Below are 24,207 nucleotides of genomic sequence, written 5' to 3'. Positions count from 1 at the left end.
AATTAATTACTTTCAGGAATACTTTTCTAAATCCAGGACTGGATCCTAGATTCAGTCCTGGGACAGTTCTTGGAAACAAGTGAGTAAATTCGTTTTAGTTACTGTTGTGATTTTTAAGCAATATTTTGCTATTTTAAAAGTTGACACTTAGAAACTTTTGCTGATCAAATTACCAATGTTATCCTATGGAAGGAAATTCACTTAGCAGGTAAGTGGGGTTATGGTTACTTTTTCTAGGTCAGTGTTGGATCCTAGATCCAGCACTACTGTACCACCTGTAAGCAGTTGAGAAACTACGTTTAAGTTATACAGGCGATTTTTAAGGAATATTTACATGTTTGCAAAATCGACACTTAGAAGAAATTTCACAGAAAAACAGTCAATGGTTTCCTATGGAAGAAAATTCAAGTTACGGGTAAAGTACGTTCTCGTTACTTTTGTAATCCAGTGCTGGGCTCCTAGGCTCAGTACTGGGACATCTATCTAAAACAGGTAAACAATTACGTTTTCACAGTTGGTACGATTTTTAAAGAATATTTGTAAGTTTCAAAAATCGACACTTAGAAAATTTTCAGCAAAAAGCAGGCAATGATATCCCATGGAAGGAAATTCGAGTTACTGGTAAGTACGGTTAAAATTACTTTTCAGGGTCAGTACTGAGCTCCAAGATGCAGCACTGAGGTCTCTCCTGATAACAGGTGAGTAAATCAGAATTCGTTGTTCGGCTGATTTTAGATGAATATTTTAAAGTTCCAAAACTCCACACCACTTAGAAGAATTTCCAAGTGAAACCACTCAATGTTAGCCTATGGAAGAAAAGTGAGTTATCGGCTTTTAGGTAAGTACTCGACTGGCAGAGTTATGGTTCTGGGCATAGACTCAGGGGTCTCCCAGGGGAGTCCCAGCCTACTTGCCAAGCCTTAAACTCCCCTTTTATTACATATAATTTACACCTAAGGTAGGCCCTAGGTAGTCCTAGGTGCATGATGCTATGTAAGTAAAAAATAAGATATGTACTTTGGTGGTTCGCGTGTCCTGTAAGTACCAAACAGTCTATTTCATTTTTCACTACTGTGAGGTCTACCCCTCTCATAGGTTAGCTCTGTGTATTCCCCTATACTTTTTATTTGGTAATTCCATATCGGAGAGGAGTAGCTTTATTTATTTATTGAAAATCCTACTTACTGGTGAGGTTGGATTTAACTTTACTATTTTAGAAATGCCACTTTTAGAGAGTGAACATTTCTCTGCACTTACTGCTCTATTTGCCTGAAACCTGGCCCCAATACACGTCTGGATTGGGCTGGGTTACAGCAAAATTTGTGCCTTCCCTCTAGAGAGCCACAACACAGGTCACTCAACTGCACCTGGGGGGTGAGCTCCGCTCTCCCTTCACCCCCAATAGGTTCAAGAACGATAATTTATGTAAGTAAATACATTATAGCTACAGCTTATAATCATGCGAGTTTAAATCATTTGTTGTTAGATGGTTTAAATATTTGAAAGGATCTGTTTTTAATAGACATTTTACAAAAACCACTGGTACATTTGCTAATTCTGTAAAATTAACACCCAACTGCCGTGACATTGCCAACCACAATGCCGTGACTCGGATTCGAACTGAGGTTGCTGCGGCCACAACGCAGAGTACTAACCACTATACGATCACGGCGAGCTACTTGGGCTCAACGACATACAGTGACATGGAGAATTTATAATTCGGAACACTCAGGGCTGTTCCTGTGATAGGCTGGATGTATTCATTGCTTCCTCATTCCTCATTCAGAGGCTGCGTCTCCTCAGTGGTTGATAGGCTGAAACCGTTTCCTGGCCGCCTGCTTGTGAAATGCCAGGAGTCAAAGATCACACAATACACTTGCGGACCTGTGATGGGACACCAATGCAGAGAAACCCACCTGGCACAGACCTTCTATTCTGTCTATTAGACCTGCATCTTCCCTGCACCTTTCAAGCCATTTGTATGTGAAGCAAGAAAGAGTTAGAGAGTGATCCATCTACACTTTTATAGGGAGGATGTCGCCGTGAGCTCCTCCCAGCTAATCACACGAACAGCAGAAAAGCAAGATAATACACAGTTGAGGGGAGGGCTGCATGGTTATGTTTTTGAGTAAATATTGAAACTGACCTCAGTGGCTCATTAGCAGAGCTGCGGCTAATGACTGGTGCCAAATCATGATGAAGCAAGCACCATGGCTCGTAGGGGACCCACAACACACTTTTCTTAGCTCACTGAATTAAAGTATAAACTTCCGCCGTGTGTGAGTGGTAAAGGCTTGTTAATATGGTTCCTTTTCCAATTCAAGTCTGACAACAAGAGGCAGGAACCACTTGGCTTCGGAAGCTCAGGAAAGTAGCCACCAATCACAGAGAAAGAGAGAACTGGCAGTATGAGAGGTGGAGAAAACAGAAGCGGGAGCAAGGAGCTCAAATGAGATTGATGGCGTTTAAATAGAGCGCGTAAAGGAACAGTTACACAGCTAAGAAATGGGAAAGACAGACTAGGGAAAAAAACACAGAAAGAGCCTGTAGATGAATTCTCTTCCTGGGACAGCAGGTTAAGAGAAATTACACATGGGGAGGTTAAGCATGTAACACGGGGGAGAATAAAAAAGAAAATGCAGTTTTATGAAGTGTGTTTGCCAATCCAGCCAGCACTTTTGTTCTATTTCTCTCTTTGCGTCTTTTATTGGTAAAGTAACTTTCAAGTTCATGCGTAGGTATGAATGAGAGAGCAACGGTATAATAATTTGAAGCGTTTACACCAGTGCTAAAGTAGGAATGAGGTGTAGCAAAGACATGAAAGAGGTAGCGATAACAAATATGTGGAGAGGCAATAGTGACACAAAAATAAGCCACCTATTTATAAAACTGAAATGGAAGAAATACTAAAGGTTAACTTCTGAAATTGTAGCCGATAATAAAAAGATTCTCGTTGTTGGCAGGATTCGAACCTGCGCGGGGATACCCCAATTGATTTCTAGTCCATCGCCTTAACCACTCGGCCACAACAACTTGCTGTAAGCTGCCTACAAATATTTTGTTTGAAAGTTTTGAAGTTTTCCCACACCAAAGTACTAATATTCTGCAATGCGCTTTTTAAAAACAATGTTTTTTTCATCATGCACGTTCTGTCCTAAAAATAAAAATTGCATGAGTATATCTCTGGATCTGTAAAAGGATACGCTTGCATTCAAACTCTCTTGTGGCACTCAAGTTTTTTGGACCCTGTTGCACTCTGTTTTTGCGCTGCTTTTAGTCTACGACCCATATTACAGAAGTCAACCATCTCTGAGTATTTGGGACTCCTTTGTAAGTGCCTTATCTTTAATCCTTGAAAAGCTCTATAATAAAGGGGTCTGTCAAAGATTGCTTGAATGGAAGATAAAAGAAGGCCCACTTGTCTCACCAAATGCAGTAGAGAAACCTGATGTTTTACTCATGTTATCCTTAGTTCAGTTTTTGTTAGACCTGGCATCCTTAAGGTGGCCTACCAGCAACCTTTTTGCTTTTCACCTCACGTTTTGCTGTATCTTTATGTTGGCCGTAGGACTCTAATCACTTTATCACTACTGTGAGAAAGTGGCTCTGTATATACTGTTCCCAAATAGGTACAGTGTGCACAGAGTCCCCAGTCCCCAGAGGTTTGGCAGAGGCTAAAGTTAGATATAACCTTACTCTCTAAAGTGGTAGCTTGCCGAGCAGTAAGGCAGTATCAGAGTACAGTGTAAAACATTTGTTGTACACACTCAGTCAGCAAATGGTCTCACACACTCAAGAACTGAACACTAGGCCATTGGTTTGCATAAAAAAGATATTGTTGTTTTACTTGAGAACCAACAATAGGTATCAAAATATACTTTCTCAGAGTGAGATGCTTTAGTTAAATACTTTGCAATAGGCAATTGACTTTTGCAGGTCATAGTTACAGTTTATTACAATAGGCAACACAATTTGAATCACAATAATACATTGAGCTCAATGGGAATTTTAAGTTATATGCAATTAATTACTTTCAGGAATACTTTTCTAAATCCAGGACTGGATCCTAGATTCAGTCCTGGGACAGTTCTTGGAAACAAGTGAGTAAATTTGTTTTAGTTACTGTTGTGATTTTTAAGCAATATTTTGCTATTTTAAAAGTTGACACTTAGAAACTTTTGCTGATCAAATTACCAATGTTATCCTATGGAAGGAAATTCACTTAGCAGGTAAGTGGGGTTATGGTTACTTTTTCTAGGTCAGTGTTGGATCCTAGATCCAGCACTACTGTACCACCTGTAAGCAGTTGAGAAACTACGTTTAAGTTATACAGGCGATTTTTAAGGAATATTTACATGTTTGCAAAATCGACACTTAGAAGAAATTTCACAGAAAAACAGTCAATGGTTTCCTATGGAAGAAAATTCAAGTTACGGGTAAAGTACGTTCTCGTTACTTTTGTAATCCAGTGCTGGGCTCCTAGGCTCAGTACTGGGACATCTATCTAAAACAGGTAAACAATTACGTTTTCACAGTTGGTACGATTTTTAAAGAATATTTGTAAGTTTCAAAAATCGACACTTAGAAAATTTTCAGCGAAAAGCAGGCAATGATATCCCATGGAAGGAAATTCGAGTTACTGGTAAGTACGGTTAAAATTACTTTTCAGGGTCAGTACTGAGCTCCAAGATGCAGCACTGAGGTCTCTCCTGATAACAGGTGAGTAAATCAGAATTCGTTGTTCGGCTGATTTTAGATGAATATTTTAAAGTTCCAAAACTCCACACCACTTAGAAGAATTTCCAAGTGAAACCACTCAATGTTAGCCTATGGAAGAAAAGTGAGTTATCGGCTTTTAGGTAAGTACTCGACTGGCAGAGTTATGGTTCTGGGCATAGACTCAGGGGTCTCCCAGGGGAGTCCCAGCCTACTTGCCAAGCCTTAAACTCCCCTTTTATTACATATAATTTACACCTAAGGTAGGCCCTAGGTAGTCCTAGGTGCATGATGCTATGTAAGTAAAAAATAAGATATGTACTTTGGTGGTTCGCGTGTCCTGTAAGTAGCAAACAGTCTATTTCATTTTTCACTACTGTGAGGTCTACCCCTCTCATAGGTTAGCTCTGTGTATTCCCCTATACTTTTTATTTGGTAATTCCATATCGGAGAGGAGTAGCTTTATTTATTTATTGAAAATCCTACTTACTGGTGAGGTTGGATTTAACTTTACTATTTTAGAAATGCCACTTTTAGAGAGTGAACATTTCTCTGCACTTACTGCTCTATTTGCCTGAAACCTGGCCCCAATACACGTCTGGATTGGGCTGGGTGACAGCAAAATTTGTGCCTTCCCTCTAGAGAGCCACAACACAGGTCACTCAACTGCACCTGGGGGGTGAGCTCCGCTCTCCCTTCACCCCCAATAGGTTCAAGAACGATAATTTATGTAAGTAAATACATTATAGCTACAGCTTATAATCATGCGAGTTTAAATCATTTGTTGTTAGATGGTTTAAATATTTGAAAGGATCTGTTTTTAATAGACATTTTACAAAAACCACTGGTACATTTGCTAATTCTGTAAAATTAACACCCAACTGCCGTGACATTGCCAACCACAATGCCTTGACTCGGATTCGAACCGAGGTTGCTGCGGCCACAACGTAGAGTACTAACCACTATACGATCACGGCGAGCTACTTGGGCTCAACGACATACAGTGACATGGAGAATTTATAATTCGGAACACTCAGGGCTGTTCCTGTGATAGGCTGGATGTATTCATTGCTTCCTCATTCCTCATTCAGAGGCTGCGTCTCCTCAGTGGTTGATAGGCTGAAACCGTTTTCTGGCCGCCTGCTTGTGAAATGCCAGGAGTCAAAGATCACACAATACACTTGCGGACCTGTGATGGGACACCAATGCAGAGAAACCCACCTGGCACAGACCTTCTATTCTGTCTATTAGACCTGCATCTTCCCTGCACCTTTCAAGCCATTTGTATGTGAAGCAAGAAAGAGTTAGAGAGTGATCCATCTACACTTTTATAGGGAGGATGTCGCCGTGAGCTCCTCCCAGCTAATCACACGAACAGCAGAAAACCAAGATAATACACAGTTGAGGGGAGGGCTGCATGGTTATGTTTTTGAGTAAATATTGAAACTGACCTCAGTGGCTCATTAGCAGAGCTGCGGCTAATGACTGGTGCCAAATCATGATGGAGCAAGCACCATGGCTCGTAGGGGACCCACAACACGCTTTTCTTAGCTCACTGAATTAAAGTATAAACTTCCACCGTGTGTGAGTGGTAAAGGCTTGTTAATATGGTTCCTTTTCCAATTCAAGTCTGACAACAAGGGGCAGGAACCACGTGGCTTCGGAAGCTCAGGAAAGTAGCCACCAATCACAGAGAAAGAGAGAACTGGCAGTATGAGAGGTGGAGAAAACAGAAGCGGGAGCAAGGAGCTCAAATGAGATTGATGGCGTTTAAATAGAGCGCATAAAGGAACAGTTACACAGCTAAGAAATGGGAAAGACAGACTAGGGAAAAAAACACAGAAAGAGCCTGTAGATGAATTCTCTTCCTGGGACAGCAGGTTAAGAGAAATTACACATGGGGAGGTTAAGCATGTAACACGAGGGAGAATAAAAAAGAAAATGCAGTTTTATGAAGTGTGTTTGCCAATCCAGCCAGCACTTTTGTTCTATTTCTCTCTTTGCGTCTTTTATTGGTAAAGTAACTTTCAAGTGCATGCGCAGGTATGAATGAGAGAGCAACGGTATAATAATTTGAAGCGTTTACACCAGTGCTAAAGTAGGAATGAGGTGTAGCAAAGACATGAAAGAGGTAGCGATAACAAATATGTGGAGAGGCAATAGTGACACAAAAATAAGCCACCTATTTATAAAACTGAAATGGAAGAAATACTAAAGGTTAACTTCTGAAATTGTAGCCGATAATAAAAAGATTCTCGTTGTTGGCAGGATTCGAACCTGCGCGGGGATACCCCAATGGATTTCTAGTCCATCGCCTTACCCACTCGGCCACAACAACTTGCTGTAAGCTGCATACAAATATTTTGTTTGAAAGTTTTGAAGTTTTCCCACATCAAAGTACTAATATTCTGCAATGCGCTTTTTAAAAACAATGTTTTTTTCATCATGCACGTTCTGTCCTAAAAATAAAAATTGCATGAGTATATCTCTGGATCTGTAAAAGGATACGCTTGCATTCAAACTCTCTTGTGGCACTCAAGTTTTTTGGACCCCGTTGCACTCTGTTTTTGCGCTGCTTTTAGTCGACGACCCATATTACAGAAGTCAACCATCTCTGAGTATTTGGGACTCCTTTGTAAGTGCCTTATCTTTAATCCTTGAAAAGCTCTATAATAAAGGGGTCTGTCAAAGATTGCTTGAATGGAAGATAAAAGAAGGCCCACTTGTCTCACCAAATGCAGTAGAGAAACCTGATGTTTTACTCATGTTATCCTTAGTTCAGTTTTTGTTAGACCTGGCATCCTTAAGGTGGCCTACCAGCAACCTTTTTGCTTTTCACCTCACGTTTTGCTGTATCTTTATGTTGGCCGTAGGACTCTAATCACTTTATCACTACTGTGAGAAAGTGGCTCTGTATATACTGTTCCCAAATAGGTACAGTGTGCACAGAGTCCCCAGTCCCCAGAGGTTTGGCAGAGGCTAAAGTTAGATATAACCTTACTCTCTAAAGTGGTAGCTTGCCGAGCAGTAAGGCAGTATCAGAGTACAGTGTAAAACATTTGTTGTACACACTCAGTCAGCAAATGGTCTCACACACTCAAGAACTGAACACTAGGCCATTGGTTTGCATAAAAAAGATATTGTTGTTTTATTTGAGAACCAACAATAGGTATCAAAATATACTTTCTCAGAGTGAGGTGCTTTAGATAAATACTTTGCAATAGGCAATTGACTTTTGCAGGTCATAGTTACAGTTTATTACAATAGGCAACACAATTTGAATCACAATAATACATTGAGCTCAATGGGAATTTTAAGTTATATGCAATTAATTACTTTCAGGAATACTTTTCTAAATCCAGGACTGGATCCTAGATTCAGTCCTGGGACAGTTCTTGGAAACAAGTGAGTAAATTCGTTTTAGTTACTGTTGTGATTTTTAAGCAATATTTTGCTATTTTAAAAGTTGACACTTAGAAACTTTTGCTGATCAAATTACCAATGTTATCCTATGGAAGGAAATTCACTTAGCAGGTAAGTGGGGTTATGGTTACTTTTTCTAGGTCAGTGTTGGATCCTAGATCCAGCACTACTGTACCACCTGTAAGCAGTTGAGAAACTACGTTTAAGTTATACAGGCGATTTTTAAGGAATATTTACATGTTTGCAAAATCGACACTTAGAAGAAATTTCACAGAAAAACAGTCAATGGTTTCCTATGGAAGAAAATTCAAGTTACGGGTAAAGTACGTTCTCGTTACTTTTGTAATCCAGTGCTGGGCTCCTTGGCTCAGTACTGGGACATCTATCTAAAACAGGTAAACAATTACGTTTTCACAGTTGGTACGATTTTTAAAGAATATTTGTAAGTTTCAAAAATCGACACTTAGAAAATTTTCAGCAAAAAGCAGGCAATGATATCCCATGGAAGGAAATTCGAGTTACTGGTAAGTACGGTTAAAATTACTTTTCAGGGTCAGTACTGAGCTCCAAGATGCAGCACTGAGGTCTCTCCTGATAACAGGTGAGTAAATCAGAATTCGTTGTTCGGCTGATTTTAGATGAATATTTTAAAGTTCCAAAACTCCACACCACTTAGAAGAATTTCCAAGTGAAACCACTCAATGTTAGCCTATGGAAGAAAAGTGAGTTATCGGCTTTTAGGTAAGTACTCGACTGGCAGAGTTATGGTTCTGGGCATAGACTCAGGGGTCTCCCAGGGGAGTCCCAGCCTACTTGCCAAGCCTTAAACTCCCCTTTTATTACATATAATTTACACCTAAGGTAGGCCCTAGGTAGTCCTAGGTGCATGATGCTATGTAAGTAAAAAATAAGATATGTACTTTGGTGGTTCGCGTGTCCTGTAAGTACCAAACAGTCTATTTCATTTTTCACTACTGTGAGGTCTACCCCTCTCATAGGTTTGCTCTGTGTATTCCCCTATACTTTTTATTTGGTAATTCCATATCGGAGAGGAGTAGCTTTATTTATTTATTGAAAATCCTACTTACTGGTGAGGTTGGATTTAACTTTACTATTTTAGAAATGCCACTTTTAGAGAGTGAACATTTCTCTGCACTTACTGCTCTATTTGCCTGAAACCTGGCCCCAATACACGTCTGGATTGGGCTGGGTGACAGCAAAATTTGTGCCTTCCCTCTAGAGAGCCACAACACAGGTCACTCAACTGCACCTGGGGGGTGAGCTCCGCTCTCCCTTCACCCGCAATAGGTTCAAGAACGATAATTTATGTAAGTAAATACATTATAGCTACAGCTTATAATCATGCGAGTTTAAATCATTTGTTGTTAGATGGTTTAAATATTTGAAAGGATCTGTTTTTAATAGACATTTTACAAAAACCACTGGTACATTTGCTAATTCTGTAAAATTAACACCCAACTGCCGTGACATTGCCAACCACAATGCCGTGACTCGGATTCGAACTGAGGTTGCTGCGGCCACAACGCAGAGTACTAACCACTATACGATCACAGCGAGCTACTTGGGCTCAACGACATACAGTGACATGGAGAATTTATAATTCGGAACACTCAGGGCTGTTCCTGTGATAGGCTGGATGTATTCATTGCTTCCTCATTCCTCATTCAGAGGCTGCGTCTCCTCAGTGGTTGATAGGCTGAAACCGTTTCCTGGCCGCCTGCTTGTGAAATGCCAGGAGTCAAAGATCACACAATACACTTGCGGACCTGTGATGGGACACCAATGCAGAGAAACCCACCTGGCACAGACCTTCTATTCTGTCTATTAGACCTGCATCTTCCCTGCACCTTTCAAGCCATTTGTATGTGAAGCAAGAAAGAGTTAGAGAGTGATCCATCTACACTTTTATAGGGAGGATGTCGCCGTGAGCTCCTCCCAGCTAATCACACGAACAGCAGAAAAGCAAGATAATACACAGTTGAGGGGAGGGCTGCATGGTTATGTTTTTGAGTAAATATTGAAACTGACCTCAGTGGCTCATTAGCAGAGCTGCGGCTAATGACTGGTGCCAAATCATGATGAAGCAAGCACCATGGCTCGTAGGGGACCCACAACACGCTTTTCTTAGCTCACTGAATTAAAGTATAAACTTCCGCCGTGTGTGAGTGGTAAAGGCTTGTTAATATGGTTCCTTTTCCAATTCAAGTCTGACAACAAGAGGCAGGAACCACGTGGCTTCGGAAGCTCAGGAAAGTAGCCACCAATCACAGAGAAAGAGAGAACTGGCAGTATGAGAGGTGGAGAAAACAGAAGCGGGAGCAAGGAGCTCAAATGAGATTGATGGCGTTTAAATAGAGCGCGTAAAGGAACAGTTACACAGCTAAGAAATGGGAAAGACAGACTAGGGAAAAAAACACAGAAAGAGCCTGTAGATGAATTCTCTTCCTGGGACAGCAGGTTAAGAGAAATTACACATGGGGAGGTTAAGCATGTAACACGGGGGAGAATAAAAAAGAAAATGCAGTTTTATGAAGTGTGTTTGCCAATCCAGCCAGCACTTTTGTTCTATTTCTCTCTTTGCGTCTTTTATTGGTAAAGTAACTTTCAAGTGCATGCGCAGGTATGAATGAGAGAGCAACGGTATAATAATTTGAAGCGTTTACACCAGTGCTAAAGTAGGAATGAGGTGTAGCAAAGACATGAAAGAGGTAGCGATAACAAATATGTGGAGAGGCAATAGTGACACAAAAATAAGCCACCTATTTATAAAACTGAAATGGAAGAAATACTAAAGGTTAACTTCTGAAATTGTAGCCGATAATAAAAAGATTCTCGTTGTTGGCAGGATTCGAACCTGCGCGGGGATACCCCAATGGATTTCTAGTCCATCGCCTTAACCACTCTGCCACAACAACTTGCTGTAAGCTGCCTACAAATATTTTGTTTGAAAGTTTTGAAGTTTTCCCACATCAAAGTACTAATATTCTGCAATGCGCTTTTTAAAAACAATGTTTTTTTCATCATGCACGTTCTGTCCTAAAAATAAAAATTGCATGAGTATATCTCTGGATCTGTAAAAGGATACGCTTGCATTCAAACTCTCTTGTGGCACTCAAGTTTTTTGGACCCTGTTGCACTCTGTTTTTGCGCTGCTTTTAGTCTACGACCCATATTACAGAAGTCAACCATCTCTGAGTATTTGGGACTCCTTTGTAAGTGCCTTATCTTTAATCCTTGAAAAGCTCTATAATAAAGGGGTCTGTCAAAGATTGCTTGAATGGAAGATAAAAGAAGGCCCACTTGTCTCACCAAATGCAGTAGAGAAACCTGATGTTTTACTCATGTTATCCTTAGTTCAGTTTTTGTTAGACCTGGCATCCTTAAGGTGGCCTACCAGCAACCTTTTTGCTTTTCACCTCACGTTTTGCTGTATCTTTATGTTGGCCGTAGGACTCTAATCACTTTATCACTACTGTGAGAAAGTGGCTCTGTATATACTGTTCCCAAATAGGTACAGTGTGCACAGAGTCCCCAGTCCCCAGAGGTTTGGCAGAGGCTAAAGTTAGATATAACCTTACTCTCTAAAGTGGTAGCTTGCCGAGCAGTAAGGCAGTATCAGAGTACAGTGTAAAACATTTGTTGTACACACTCAGTCAGCAAATGGTCTCACACACTCAAGAACTGAACACTAGGCCATTGGTTTGCATAAAAAAGATATTGTTGTTTTACTTGAGAACCAACAATAGGTATCAAAATATACTTTCTCAGAGTGAGATGCTTTAGTTAAATACTTTGCAATAGGCAATTGACTTTTGCAGGTCATAGTTACAGTTTATTACAATAGGCAACACAATTTGAATCACAATAATACATTGAGCTCAATGGGAATTTTAAGTTATATGCAATTAATTACTTTCAGGAATACTTTTCTAAATCCAGGACTGGATCCTAGATTCAGTCCTGGGACAGTTCTTGGAAACAAGTGAGTAAATTTGTTTTAGTTACTGTTGTGATTTTTAAGCAATATTTTGCTATTTTAAAAGTTGACACTTAGAAACTTTTGCTGATCAAATTACCAATGTTATCCTATGGAAGGAAATTCACTTAGCAGGTAAGTGGGGTTATGGTTACTTTTTCTAGGTCAGTGTTGGATCCTAGATCCAGCACTACTGTACCACCTGTAAGCAGTTGAGAAACTACGTTTAAGTTATACAGGCGATTTTTAAGGAATATTTACATGTTTGCAAAATCGACACTTAGAAGAAATTTCACAGAAAAACAGTCAATGGTTTCCTATGGAAGAAAATTCAAGTTACGGGTAAAGTTCGTTCTCGTTACTTTTGTAATCCAGTGCTGGGCTCCTAGGCTCAGTACTGGGACATCTATCTAAAACAGGTAAACAATTACGTTTTCACAGTTGGTACGATTTTTAAAGAATATTTGTAAGTTTCAAAAATCGACACTTAGAAAATTTTCAGCGAAAAGCAGGCAATGATATCCCATGGAAGGAAATTCGAGTTACTGGTAAGTACGGTTAAAATTACTTTTCAGGGTCAGTACTGAGCTCCAAGATGCAGCACTGAGGTCTCTCCTGATAACAGGTGAGTAAATCAGAATTCGTTGTTCGGCTGATTTTAGATGAATATTTTAAAGTTCCAAAACTCCACACCACTTAGAAGAATTTCCAAGTGAAACCACTCAATGTTAGCATATGGAAGAAAAGTGAGTTATCGGCTTTTAGGTAAGTACTCGACTGGCAGAGTTATGGTTCTGGGCATAGACTCAGGGGTCTCCCAGGGGAGTCCCAGCCTACTTGCCAAGCCTTAAACTCCCCTTTTATTACATATAATTTACACCTAAGGTAGGCCCTAGGTAGTCCTAGGTGCATGATGCTATGTAAGTAAAAAATAAGATATGTACTTTGGTGGTTCGCGTGTCCTGTAAGTACCAAACAGTCTATTTCATTTTTCACTACTGTGAGGTCTACCCCTCTCATAGGTTAGCTCTGTGTATTCCCCTATACTTTTTATTTGGTAATTCCATATCGGAGAGGAGTAGCTTTATTTATTTATTGAAAATCCTACTTACTGGTGAGTTTGGATTTAACTTTACTATTTTAGAAATGCCACTTTTAGAGAGTGAACATTTCTCTGCACTTACTGCTATATTTGCCTGAAACCTGGCCCCAATACACGTCTGGATTGGGCTGGGTGACAGCAAAATTTGTGCCTTCCCTCTAGAGAGCCACAACACAGGTCACTCAACTGCACCTGGGGGGTGAGCTCCGCTCTCCCTTCACCCCCAATAGGTTCAAGAACGATAATTTATGTAAGTAAATACATTATAGCTACAGCTTATAATCATGCGAGTTTAAATCATTTGTTGTTAGATGGTTTAAATATTTGAAAGGATCTGTTTTTAATAGACATTTTACAAAAACCACTGGTACATTTGCTAATTCTGTAAAATTAACACCCAACTGCCGTGAAATTGCCATCCACAATGCCGTGACTCGGATTCGAACTGAGGTTGCTGCGGCCACAACGCAGAGTACTAACCACTATACGATCACGGCGAGCTACTTGGGCTCAACGACATACAGTGACATGGAGAATTTATAATTCGGAACACTCAGGGCTGTTCCTGTGATAGGCTGGATGTATTCATTGCTTCCTCATTCCTCATTCAGAGGCTGCGTCTCCTCAGTGGTTGATAGGCTGTAACCGTTTCCTGGCCGCCTGCTTGTGAAATGCCAGGAGTCAAAGATCACACAATACACTTGCGGACCTGTGATGGGACACCAATGCAGAGAAACCCACCTGGCACAGACCTTCTATTCTGTCTATTAGACCTGCATCTTCCCTGCACCTTTCAAGCCATTTGTATGTGAAGCAAGAAAGAGTTAGAGAGTGATCCATCTACACTTTTATAGGGAGGATGTCGCCGTGAGCTCCTCCCAGCTAATCACACGAACAGCAGAAAAGCAAGATAATACACAGTTGAGGGGAGGGCTGCATGGTTATGTTTTTGAGTAAATATTGAAACTGACCTCAGTGGCTCATTAGCAGAGCTGCGGCTAATGACTGGTGCCAAATCATGATGAAGCAAGCACCATGGCTCGTAGGGGACCCACAACACGCTTTTCTTAGCTCACTGAATTAAAGTATAAACTTCCGCCGTGTGTGAGTGGTAAAGGCTTGTTAATATGGTTCCTTTTCCAATTCAAGTCTGACAACAAGAGGCAGGAACCACGTGGCTTCGGAAGCTCAGGAAAGTAGCCACCAATCACAGAGAAAGAGAGAACTGGCAGTATGAGAGGTGGAGAAAACAGAAGCGGGAGCAAGGAGCTCAAATGAGATTGATGGCGTTTAAATAGAGCGCGTAAAGGAACAGTTACACAGCTAAGAAATGGGAAAGACAGACTAGGGAAAAAAACACAGAAAGAGCCTGTAGATGAATTCTCTTCCTGGGACAGCAGGTTAAGAGAAATTACACATGGGGAGGTTAAGCATGTAACACGGGGGAGAATAAAAAAGAAAATGCAGTTTTATGAAGTGTTTGCCAATCCAGCCAGCACTTTTGTTCTATTTCTCTCTTTGCGTCTTTTATTGGTAAAGTAACTTTCAAGTGCATGCGCAGGTATGAATGAGAGAGCAACGGTATAATAATTTAAAGCGTTTACACCAGTGCTAAAGTAGGAATGAGGTGTAGCAAAGACATGAAAGAGGTAGCGATAACAAATATGTGGAGAGGCAATAGTGACACAAAAAAAAGCCACCTATTTATAAAACTGAAATGGAAGAAATACTAAAGGTTAACTTCTGAAATTGTAGCCGATAATAAAAAGATTCTCGTTGTTGGCAGGATTCGAACCTGCGCGGGGATACCCCAATGGATTTCTAGTCCATCGCCTTAACCACTCGGCCACAACAACTTGCTGTAAGCTGCCTACAAATATTTTGTTTGAAAGTTTTGAAGTTTTCCCACATCAAAGTACTAATATTCTGCAATGCGCTTTTTAAAAACAATGTTTTTTTCATCATGCACGTTCTGTCCTAAAAATAAAAATTGCATGAGTATATCTCTGGATCTGTAAAAGGATACGCTTGCATTCAAACTCTCTTGTGGCACTCAAGTTTTTTGGAACCTGTTGCACTCTGTTTTTGCGCTGCTTTTAGTCTACGACCCATATTACAGAAGTCAACCATCTCTGAGTATTTGGGACTCCTTTGTAAGTGCCTTATCTTTAATCCTTGAAAAGCTCTATAATAAAGGGGTCTGTCAAAGATTGCTTGAATGGAAGATAAAAGAAGGCCCACTTGTCTCACCAAATGCAGTAGAGAAACCTGATGTTTTACTCATGTTATCCTTAGTTCAGTTTTTGTTAGACCTGGCATCCTTAAGCTGGCCTACCAGCAACCTTTTTGCTTTTCACCTCACGTTTTGCTGTATCTTTATGTTGGCCGTAGGACTCTAATCACTTTATCACTACTGTGAGAAAGTGGCTCTGTATATACTGTTCCCAAATAGGTACAGTGTGCACAGAGTCCCCAGTCCCCAGAGGTTTGGCAGAGGCTACAGTTAGATATAACCTTACTCTCTAAAGTGGTAGCTTGCCGGGCAGTAAGGCAGTATCAGAGTACAGTGTAAAACATTTGTTGTACACACTCAGTCAGCAAATGGTCTCACACACTCAAGAACTGAACACTAGGCCATTGGTTTGCATAAAAAAGATATTGTTGTTTTACTTGAGAACCAACAATAGGTATCAAAATATACTTTCTCAGAGTGAGATGCTTTAGTTAAATACTTTGCAATAGGCAATTGACTTTTGCAGGTCATAGTTACAGTTTATTACAATAGGCAACACAATTTGAATCACAATAATACATTGAGCTCAATGGGAATTTTAAGTTATATGCAATTAATTACTTTCAGGAATACTTTTCTAAATCCAGGACTGGATCCTAGATTCAGTCCTGGGACAGTTCTTGGAAACAAGTGAGTAAATTCGTTTTAGTTACTGTTGTGATTTTTAAGCAATATTTTGCTATTTTAAAAGTTGACACTTAGAAACTTTTGCTGATCAAATTACCAATGTTATCTATGGAAGGAAATTCACTTAGCAGGTAAGTGGGGTTATGGTTACTTTTTCTAGGTCAGTGTTGGATCCTAGATCCAGCACTACTGTACCACCTGTAAGCAGTTGAGAAACTACGTTTAAGTTATACAGGCGATTTTTAAGGAATATTTACATGTTTGCAAAATCGACACTTAGAAGAAATTTCACAGAAAAACAGTCAATGGTTTCCTATGGAAGAAAATTCAAGTTACGGGTAAAGTACGTTCTCGTTACTTTTGTAATCCAGTGCTGGGCTCCTAGGCTCAGTACTGGGACATCTATCTAAAACAGGTAAACAATTACGTTTTCACAGTTGGTACGATTTTTAAAGAATATTTGTAAGTTTCAAAAATCGACACTTAGAAAATTTTCAGCAAAAAGCAGGCAATGATATCCCATGGAAGGAAATTCGAGTTACTGGTAAGTACGGTTAAAATTACTTTTCAGGGTCAGTACTGAGCTCCAAGATGCAGCACTGAGGTCTCTCCTGATAACAGGTGAGTAAATCAGAATTCGTTGTTCGGCTGATTTTAGATGAATATTTTAAAGTTCCAAAACTCCACACCACTTAGAAGAATTTCCAAGTGAAACCACTCAATGTTAGCCTATGGAAGAAAAGTGAGTTATCGGCTTTTAGGTAAGTACTCGACTGGCAGAGTTATGGTTCTGGGCATAGACTCAGGGGTCTCCCAGGGGAGTCCCAGCCTACTTGCCTAGCCTTAAACTCCCCTTTTATTACATATAATTTACACCTAAGGTAGGCCCTAGGTAGTCCTAGGTGCATGATGCTATGTAAGTAAAAAATAAGATATGTACTTTGGTGGTTCGCGTGTCCTGTAAGTAGCAAACAGTCTATTTCATTTTTCACTACTGTGAGGTCTACCCCTCTCATAGGTTAGCTCTGTGTATTCCCCTATACTTTTTATTTGGTAATTCCATATCGGAGAGGAGTAGCTTTATTTATTTATTGAAAATCCTACTTACTGGTGAGGTTGGATTTAACTTTACTATTTTAGAAATGCCACTTTTAGAGAGTGAACATTTCTCTGCACTTACTGCTCTATTTGCCTGAAACCTGGCCCCAATACACGTCTGGATTGGGCTGGGTGACAGCAAAATTTGTGCCTTCCCTCTAGAGAGCCACAACACAGGTCACTCAACTGCACCTGGGGGGTGAGCTCCGCTCTCCCTTCACCCCCAATAGGTTCAAGAACGATAATTTATGTAAGTAAATACATTATAGCTACAGCTTATAATCATGCGAGTTTAAATCATTTGTTGTTAGATGGTTTAAATATTTGAAAGGATCTGTTTTTAATAGACATTTTACAAAAACCACTGGTACATTTGCTAATTCTGTAAAATTAACACCCAACTGCCGTGACATTGCCAACCACAATGCCGTGACTCGGATTCGAACCGAGGTTGCTGCGGCCACAACGCAGAGTACTAACCACTATACGATCACGGCGAGCTACTTGGGCTCAACGACATACAGTGACATGGAGAATTTATAATTCGGAACACTCAGGGCTGTTCCTGTGATAGGCTGGATGTATTCATTGCTTCCTCATTCCTCATTCAGAGGCTGCGTCTCCTCAGTGGTTGATAGGCTGAAACCGTTTCCTGGCCGCCTGCTTGTGAAATGCCAGGAGTCAAAGATCACACAATACACTTGCGGACCTGTGATGGGACACCAATGCAGAGAAACCCACCTGGCACAGACCTTCTATTCTGTCTATTAGACCTGCATCTTCCCTGCACCTTTCAAGCCATTTGTATGTGAAGCAAGAAAGAATTAGAGAGTGATCCATCTACACTTTTATAGGGAGGATGTCGCCGTGAGCTCCTCCCAGCTAATCACACGAACAGCAGAAAAGCAAGATAATACACAGTTGAGGGGAGGGCTGCATGGTTATGTTTTTGAGTAAATATTGAAACTGACCTCAGTGGCTCATTAGCAGAGCTGCGGCTAATGACTGGTGCCAAATCATGATGAAGCAAGCACCATGGCTCGTAGGGGACCCACAACACGCTTTTCTTAGCTCACTGAATTAAAGTATAAACTTCCGCCGTGTGTGAGTGGTAAAGGCTTGTTAATATGGTTCCTTTTCCAATTCAAGTCTGACAACAAGAGGCAGGAACCACGTGGCTTCGGAAGCTCAGGAAAGTAGCCACCAATCACAGAGAAAGAGAGAACTGGCAGTATGAGAGGTGGAGAAAACAGAAGCGGGAGCAAGGAGCTCAAATGAGATTGATGGCGTTTAAATAGAGCGCATAAAGGAACAGTTACACAGCTAAGAAATGGGAAAGACAGACTAGGGAAAAAAACACAGAAAGAGCCTGTAGATGAATTCTCTTCCTGGGACAGCAGGTTAAGAGAAATTACACATGGGGAGGTTAAGCATGTAACACGAGGGAGAATAAAAAAGAAAATGCAGTTTTATGAAGTGTGTTTGCCAATCCAGCCAGCACTTTTGTTCTATTTCTCTCTTTGCGTCTTTTATTGGTAAAGTAACTTTCAAGTGCATGCGCAGGTATGAATGAGAGAGCAACGGTATAATAATTTGAAGCGTTTACACCAGTGCTAAAGTAGGAATGAGGTGTAGCAAAGACATGAAAGAGGTAGCGATAACAAATATGTGGAGAGGCAATAGTGACACAAAAATAAGCCACCTATTTATAAAACTGAAATGGAAGAAATACTAAAGGTTAACTTCTGAAATTGTAGCCGATAATAAAAAGATTCTCGTTGTTGGCAGGATTCGAACCTGCGCGGGGATACCCCAATGGATTTCTAGTCCATCGCCTTACCCACTCGGCCACAACAACTTGCTGTAAGCTGCATACAAATATTTTGTTTTAAAGTTTTGAAGTTTTCCCACATCAAAGTACTAATATTCTGCAATGCGCTTTTTAAAAACAATGTTTTTTTCATCATGCACGTTCTGTCCTAAAAATAAAAATTGCATGAGTATATCTCTGGATCTGTAAAAGGATACGCTTGCATTCAAACTCTCTTGTGGCACTCAAGTTTTTTGGACCCCGTTGCACTCTGTTTTTGCGCTGCTTTTAGTCGACGACCCATATTACAGAAGTCAACCATCTCTGAGTATTTGGGACTCCTTTGTAAGTGCCTTATCTTTAATCCTTGAAAAGCTCTATAATAAAGGGGTCTGTCAAAGATTGCTTGAATGGAAGATAAAAGAAGGCCCACTTGTCTCACCAAATGCAGTAGAGAAACCTGATGTTTTACTCATGTTATCCTTAGTTCAGTTTTTGTTAGACCTGGCATCCTTAAGGTGGCCTACCAGCAACCTTTTTGCTTTTCACCTCACGTTTTGCTGTATCTTTATGTTGGCCGTAGGACTCTAATCACTTTATCACTACTGTGAGAAAGTGGCTCTGTATATACTGTTCCCAAATAGGTACAGTGTGCACAGAGTCCCCAGTCCCCAGAGGTTTGGCAGAGGCTAAAGTTAGATATAACCTTACTCTCTAAAGTGGTAGCTTGCCGAGCAGTAAGGCAGTATCAGAGTACAGTGTAAAACATTTGTTGTACACACTCAGTCAGCAAATGGTCTCACACACTCAAGAACTGAACACTAGGCCATTGGTTTGCATAAAAAAGATATTGTTGTTTTATTTGAGAACCAACAATAGGTATCAAAATATACTTTCTCAGAGTGAGATGCTTTAGTTAAATACTTTGCAATAGGCAATTGACTTTTGCAGGTCATAGTTACAGTTTATTACAATAGGCAACACAATTTGAATCACAATAATACATTGAGCTCAATGGGAATTTTAAGTTATATGCAATTAATTACTTTCAGGAATACTTTTCTAAATCCAGGACTGGATCCTAGATTCAGTCCTGGGACAGTTCTTGGAAACAAGTGAGTAAATTTGTTTTAGTTACTGTTGTGATTTTTAAGCAATATTTTGCTATTTTAAAAGTTGACACTTAGAAACTTTTGCTGATCAAATTACCAATGTTATCCTATGGAAGGAAATTCACTTAGCAGGTAAGTGGGGTTATGGTTACTTTTTCTAGGCCAGTGTTGGATCCTAGATCCAGCACTACTGTACCACCTGTAAGCAGTTGAGAAACTACGTTTAAGTTATACAGGCGATTTTTAAGGAATATTTACATGTTTGCAAAATCGACACTTAGAAGAAATTTCACAGAAAAACAGTCAATGGTTTCCTATGGAAGAAAATTCAAGTTACGGGTAAAGTTCGTTCTCGTTACTTTTGTAATCCAGTGCTGGGCTCCTAGGCTCAGTACTGGGACATCTATCTAAAACAGGTAAACAATTACGTTTTCACAGTTGGTACGATTTTTAAAGAATATTTGTAAGTTTCAAAAATCGACACTTAGAAAATTTTCAGCGAAAAGCAGGCAATGATATCCCATGGAAGGAAATTCGAGTTACTGGTAAGTACGGTTAAAATTACTTTTCAGGGTCAGTACTGAGCTCCAAGATGCAGCACTGAGGTCTCTCCTGATAACAGGTGAGTAAATCAGAATTCGTTGTTCGGCTGATTTTAGATGAATATTTTAAAGTTCCAAAACTCCACACCACTTAGAAGAATTTCCAAGTGAAACCACTCAATGTTAGCATATGGAAGAAAAGTGAGTTATCGGCTTTTAGGTAAGTACTCGACTGGCAGAGTTATGGTTCTGGGCATAGACTCAGGGGTCTCCCAGGGGAGTCCCAGCCTACTTGCCAAGCCTTAAACTCCCCTTTTATTACATATAATTTACACCTAAGGTAGGCCCTAGGTAGTCCTAGGTGCATGATGCTATGTAAGTAAAAAATAAGATATGTACTTTGGTGGTTCGCGTGTCCTGTAAGTACCAAACAGTCTATTTCATTTTTCACTACTGTGAGGTCTACCCCTCTCATAGGTTAGCTCTGTGTATTCCCCTATACTTTTTATTTGGTAATTCCATATCGGAGAGGAGTAGCTTTATTTATTTATTGAAAATCCTACTTACTGGTGAGTTTGGATTTAACTTTACTATTTTAGAAATGCCACTTTTAGAGAGTGAACATTTCTCTGCACTTACTGCTATATTTGCCTGAAACCTGGCCCCAATACACGTCTGGATTGGGCTGGGTGACAGCAAAATTTGTGCCTTCCCTCTAGAGAGCCACAACACAGGTCACTCAACTGCACCTGGGGGGTGAGCTCCGCTCTCCCTTCACCCCCAATAGGTTCAAGAACGATAATTTATGTAAGTAAATACATTATAGCTACAGCTTATAATCATGCGAGTTTAAATCATTTGTTGTTAGATGGTTTAAATATTTGAAAGGATCTGTTTTTAATAGACATTTTACAAAAACCACTGGTACATTTGCTAATTCTGTAAAATTAACACCCAACTGCCGTGACATTGCCAACCACAATGCCGTGACTCGGATTTGAACTGAGGTTGCTGCGGCCACAACGCAGAGTACTAACCACTATACGATCACGGCGAGCTACTTGGGCTCAACGACATACAGTGACATGGAGAATTTATAATTCGGAACACTCAGGGCTGTTCCTGTGATAGGCTGGATGTATTCATTGCTTCCTCATTCCTCATTCAGAGGCTGCGTCTCCTCAGTGGTTGATAGGCTGAAACCGTTTCCTGGCCGCCTGCTTGTGAAATGCCAGGAGTCAAAGATCACACAATACACTTGCGGACCTGTGATGGGACACCAATGCAGAGAAACCCACCTGGCACAGACCTTCTATTCTGTCTATTAGACCTGCATCTTCCCTGCACCTTTCAAGCCATTTGTATGTGAAGCAAGAAAGAGTTAGAGAGTGATCCATCTACACTTTTATAGGGAGGATGTCGCCGTGAGCTCCTCCCAGCTAATCACACGAACAGCAGAAAAGCAAGATAATACACAGTTGAGGGGAGGGCTGCATGGTTATGTTTTTGAGTAAATATTGAAACTGACCTCAGTGGCTCATTAGCAGAGCTGCGGCTAATGACTGGTGCCAAATCATGATGAAGCAAGCACCATGGCTCGTAGGGGACCCACAACACGCTTTTCTTAGCTCACTGAATTAAAGTATAAACTTCCGCCGTGTGTGAGTGGTAAAGGCTTGTTAATATGGTTCCTTTTCCAATTCAAGTCTGACAACAAGAGGCAGGAACCACGTGGCTTCGGAAGCTCAGGAAAGTAGCCACCAATCACAGAGAAAGAGAGAACTGGCAGTATGAGAGGTGGAGAAAACAGAAGCGGGAGCAAGGAGCTCAAATGAGATTGATGGCGTTTAAATAGAGCGCGTAAAGGAACAGTTACACAGCTAAGAAATGGGAAAGACAGACTAGGGAAAAAAACACAGAAAGAGCCTGTAGATGAATTCTCTTCCTGGGACAGCAGGTTAAGAGAAATTACACATGGGGAGGTTAAGCATGTAACACGGGGGAGAATAAAAAAGAAAATGCAGTTTTATGAAGTGTTTGCCAATCCAGCCAGCACTTTTGTTCTATTTCTCTCTTTGCGTCTTTTATTGGTAAAGTAACTTTCAAGTGCATGCGCAGGTATGAATGAGAGAGCAACGGTATAATAATTTAAAGCGTTTACACCAGTGCTAAAGTAGGAATGAGGTGTAGCAAAGACATGAAAGAGGTAGCGATAACAAATATGTGGAGAGGCAATAGTGACACAAAAAAAAGCCACCTATTTATAAAACTGAAATGGAAGAAATACTAAAGGTTAACTTCTGAAATTGTAGCCGATAATAAAAAGATTCTCGTTGTTGGCAGGATTCGAACCTGCGCGGGGATACCCCAATGGATTTCTAGTCCATCGCCTTAACCACTCGGCCACAACAACTTGCTGTAAGCTGCCTACAAATATTTTGTTTGAAAGTTTTGAAGTTTTCCCACATCAAAGTACTAATATTCTGCAATGCGCTTTTTAAAAACAATGTTTTTTTCATCATGCACGTTCTGTCCTAAAAATAAAAATTGCATGAGTATATCTCTGGATCTGTAAAAGGATACGCTTGCATTCAAACTCTCTTGTGGCACTCAAGTTTTTTGGAACCTGTTGCACTCTGTTTTTGCGCTGCTTTTAGTCTACGACCCATATTACAGAAGTCAACCATCTCTGAGTATTTGGGACTCCTTTGTAAGTGCCTTATCTTTAATCCTTGAAAAGCTCTATAATAAAGGGGTCTGTCAAAGATTGCTTGAATGGAAGATAAAAGAAGGCCCACTTGTCTCACCAAATGCAGTAGAGAAACCTGATGTTTTACTCATGTTATCCTTAGTTCAGTTTTTGTTAGACCTGGCATCCTTAAGGTGGCCTACCAGCAACCTTTTTGCTTTTCACCTCACGTTTTGCTGTATCTTTATGTTGGCCGTAGGACTCTAATCACTTTATCACTACTGTGAGAAAGTGGCTCTGTATATACTGTTCCCAAATAGGTACAGTGTGCACAGAGTCCCCAGTCCCCAGAGGTTTGGCAGAGGCTACAGTTAGATATAACCTTACTCTCTAAAGTGGTAGCTTGCCGGGCAGTAAGGCAGTATCAGAGTACAGTGTAAAACATTTGTTGTACACACTCAGTCAGCAAATGGTCTCACACACTCAAGAACTGAACACTAGGCCATTGGTTTGCATAAAAAAGATATTGTTGTTTTACTTGAGAACCAACAATAGGTATCAAAATATACTTTCTCAGAGTGAGATGCTTTAGTTAAATACTTTGCAATAGGCAATTGACTTTTGCAGGTCATAGTTACAGTTTATTACAATAGGCAACACAATTTGAATCACAATAATACATTGAGCTCAATGGGAATTTTAAGTTATATGCAATTAATTACTTTCAGGAATACTTTTCTAAATCCAGGACTGGATCCTAGATTCAGTCCTGGGACAGTTCTTGGAAACAAGTGAGTA

General features: G+C 40.3%; 7 non-coding genes across 7 annotated transcripts; all 7 read right to left on the bottom strand.

Annotated features, from left to right (window-relative positions):
• Positions 1-2,951: 2,951 nt before the first annotated feature.
• On the bottom strand, positions 2,952-3,033 carry TRNAS-AGA (transfer RNA serine (anticodon AGA)). The gene has a single exon. It is a non-coding gene; the product is annotated as a tRNA-Ser (tRNA).
• A 3,939-nt stretch (positions 3,034-6,972) lies between these two features.
• Positions 6,973-7,054, bottom strand: TRNAS-AGA (transfer RNA serine (anticodon AGA)). Its single transcript has one exon. It is a non-coding gene; the product is annotated as a tRNA-Ser (tRNA).
• A 3,939-nt stretch (positions 7,055-10,993) lies between these two features.
• On the bottom strand, positions 10,994-11,075 carry TRNAS-AGA (transfer RNA serine (anticodon AGA)). Its single transcript has one exon. It is a non-coding gene; the product is annotated as a tRNA-Ser (tRNA).
• A 3,937-nt stretch (positions 11,076-15,012) lies between these two features.
• Positions 15,013-15,094, bottom strand: TRNAS-AGA (transfer RNA serine (anticodon AGA)). The gene has a single exon. It is a non-coding gene; the product is annotated as a tRNA-Ser (tRNA).
• A 2,587-nt stretch (positions 15,095-17,681) lies between these two features.
• On the bottom strand, positions 17,682-17,753 carry TRNAH-GUG (transfer RNA histidin (anticodon GUG)). Its single transcript has one exon. It is a non-coding gene; the product is annotated as a tRNA-His (tRNA).
• A 1,279-nt stretch (positions 17,754-19,032) lies between these two features.
• On the bottom strand, positions 19,033-19,114 carry TRNAS-AGA (transfer RNA serine (anticodon AGA)). The gene has a single exon. It is a non-coding gene; the product is annotated as a tRNA-Ser (tRNA).
• A 3,937-nt stretch (positions 19,115-23,051) lies between these two features.
• TRNAS-AGA (transfer RNA serine (anticodon AGA)) lies at positions 23,052-23,133 on the bottom strand. The gene has a single exon. It is a non-coding gene; the product is annotated as a tRNA-Ser (tRNA).
• Positions 23,134-24,207: the final 1,074 nt, after the last annotated feature.

The sequence above is a fragment of the Triturus cristatus genome, chromosome 12 (assembly GCF_964204655.1).
Source record: "Triturus cristatus chromosome 12, aTriCri1.1, whole genome shotgun sequence".
NCBI classification, from domain to species: Eukaryota; Metazoa; Chordata; class Amphibia; order Caudata; family Salamandridae; genus Triturus; species Triturus cristatus.
Note: the sequence above shows the minus strand (reverse complement) of the source record. Positions and strands in the feature narration are given on the sequence as shown.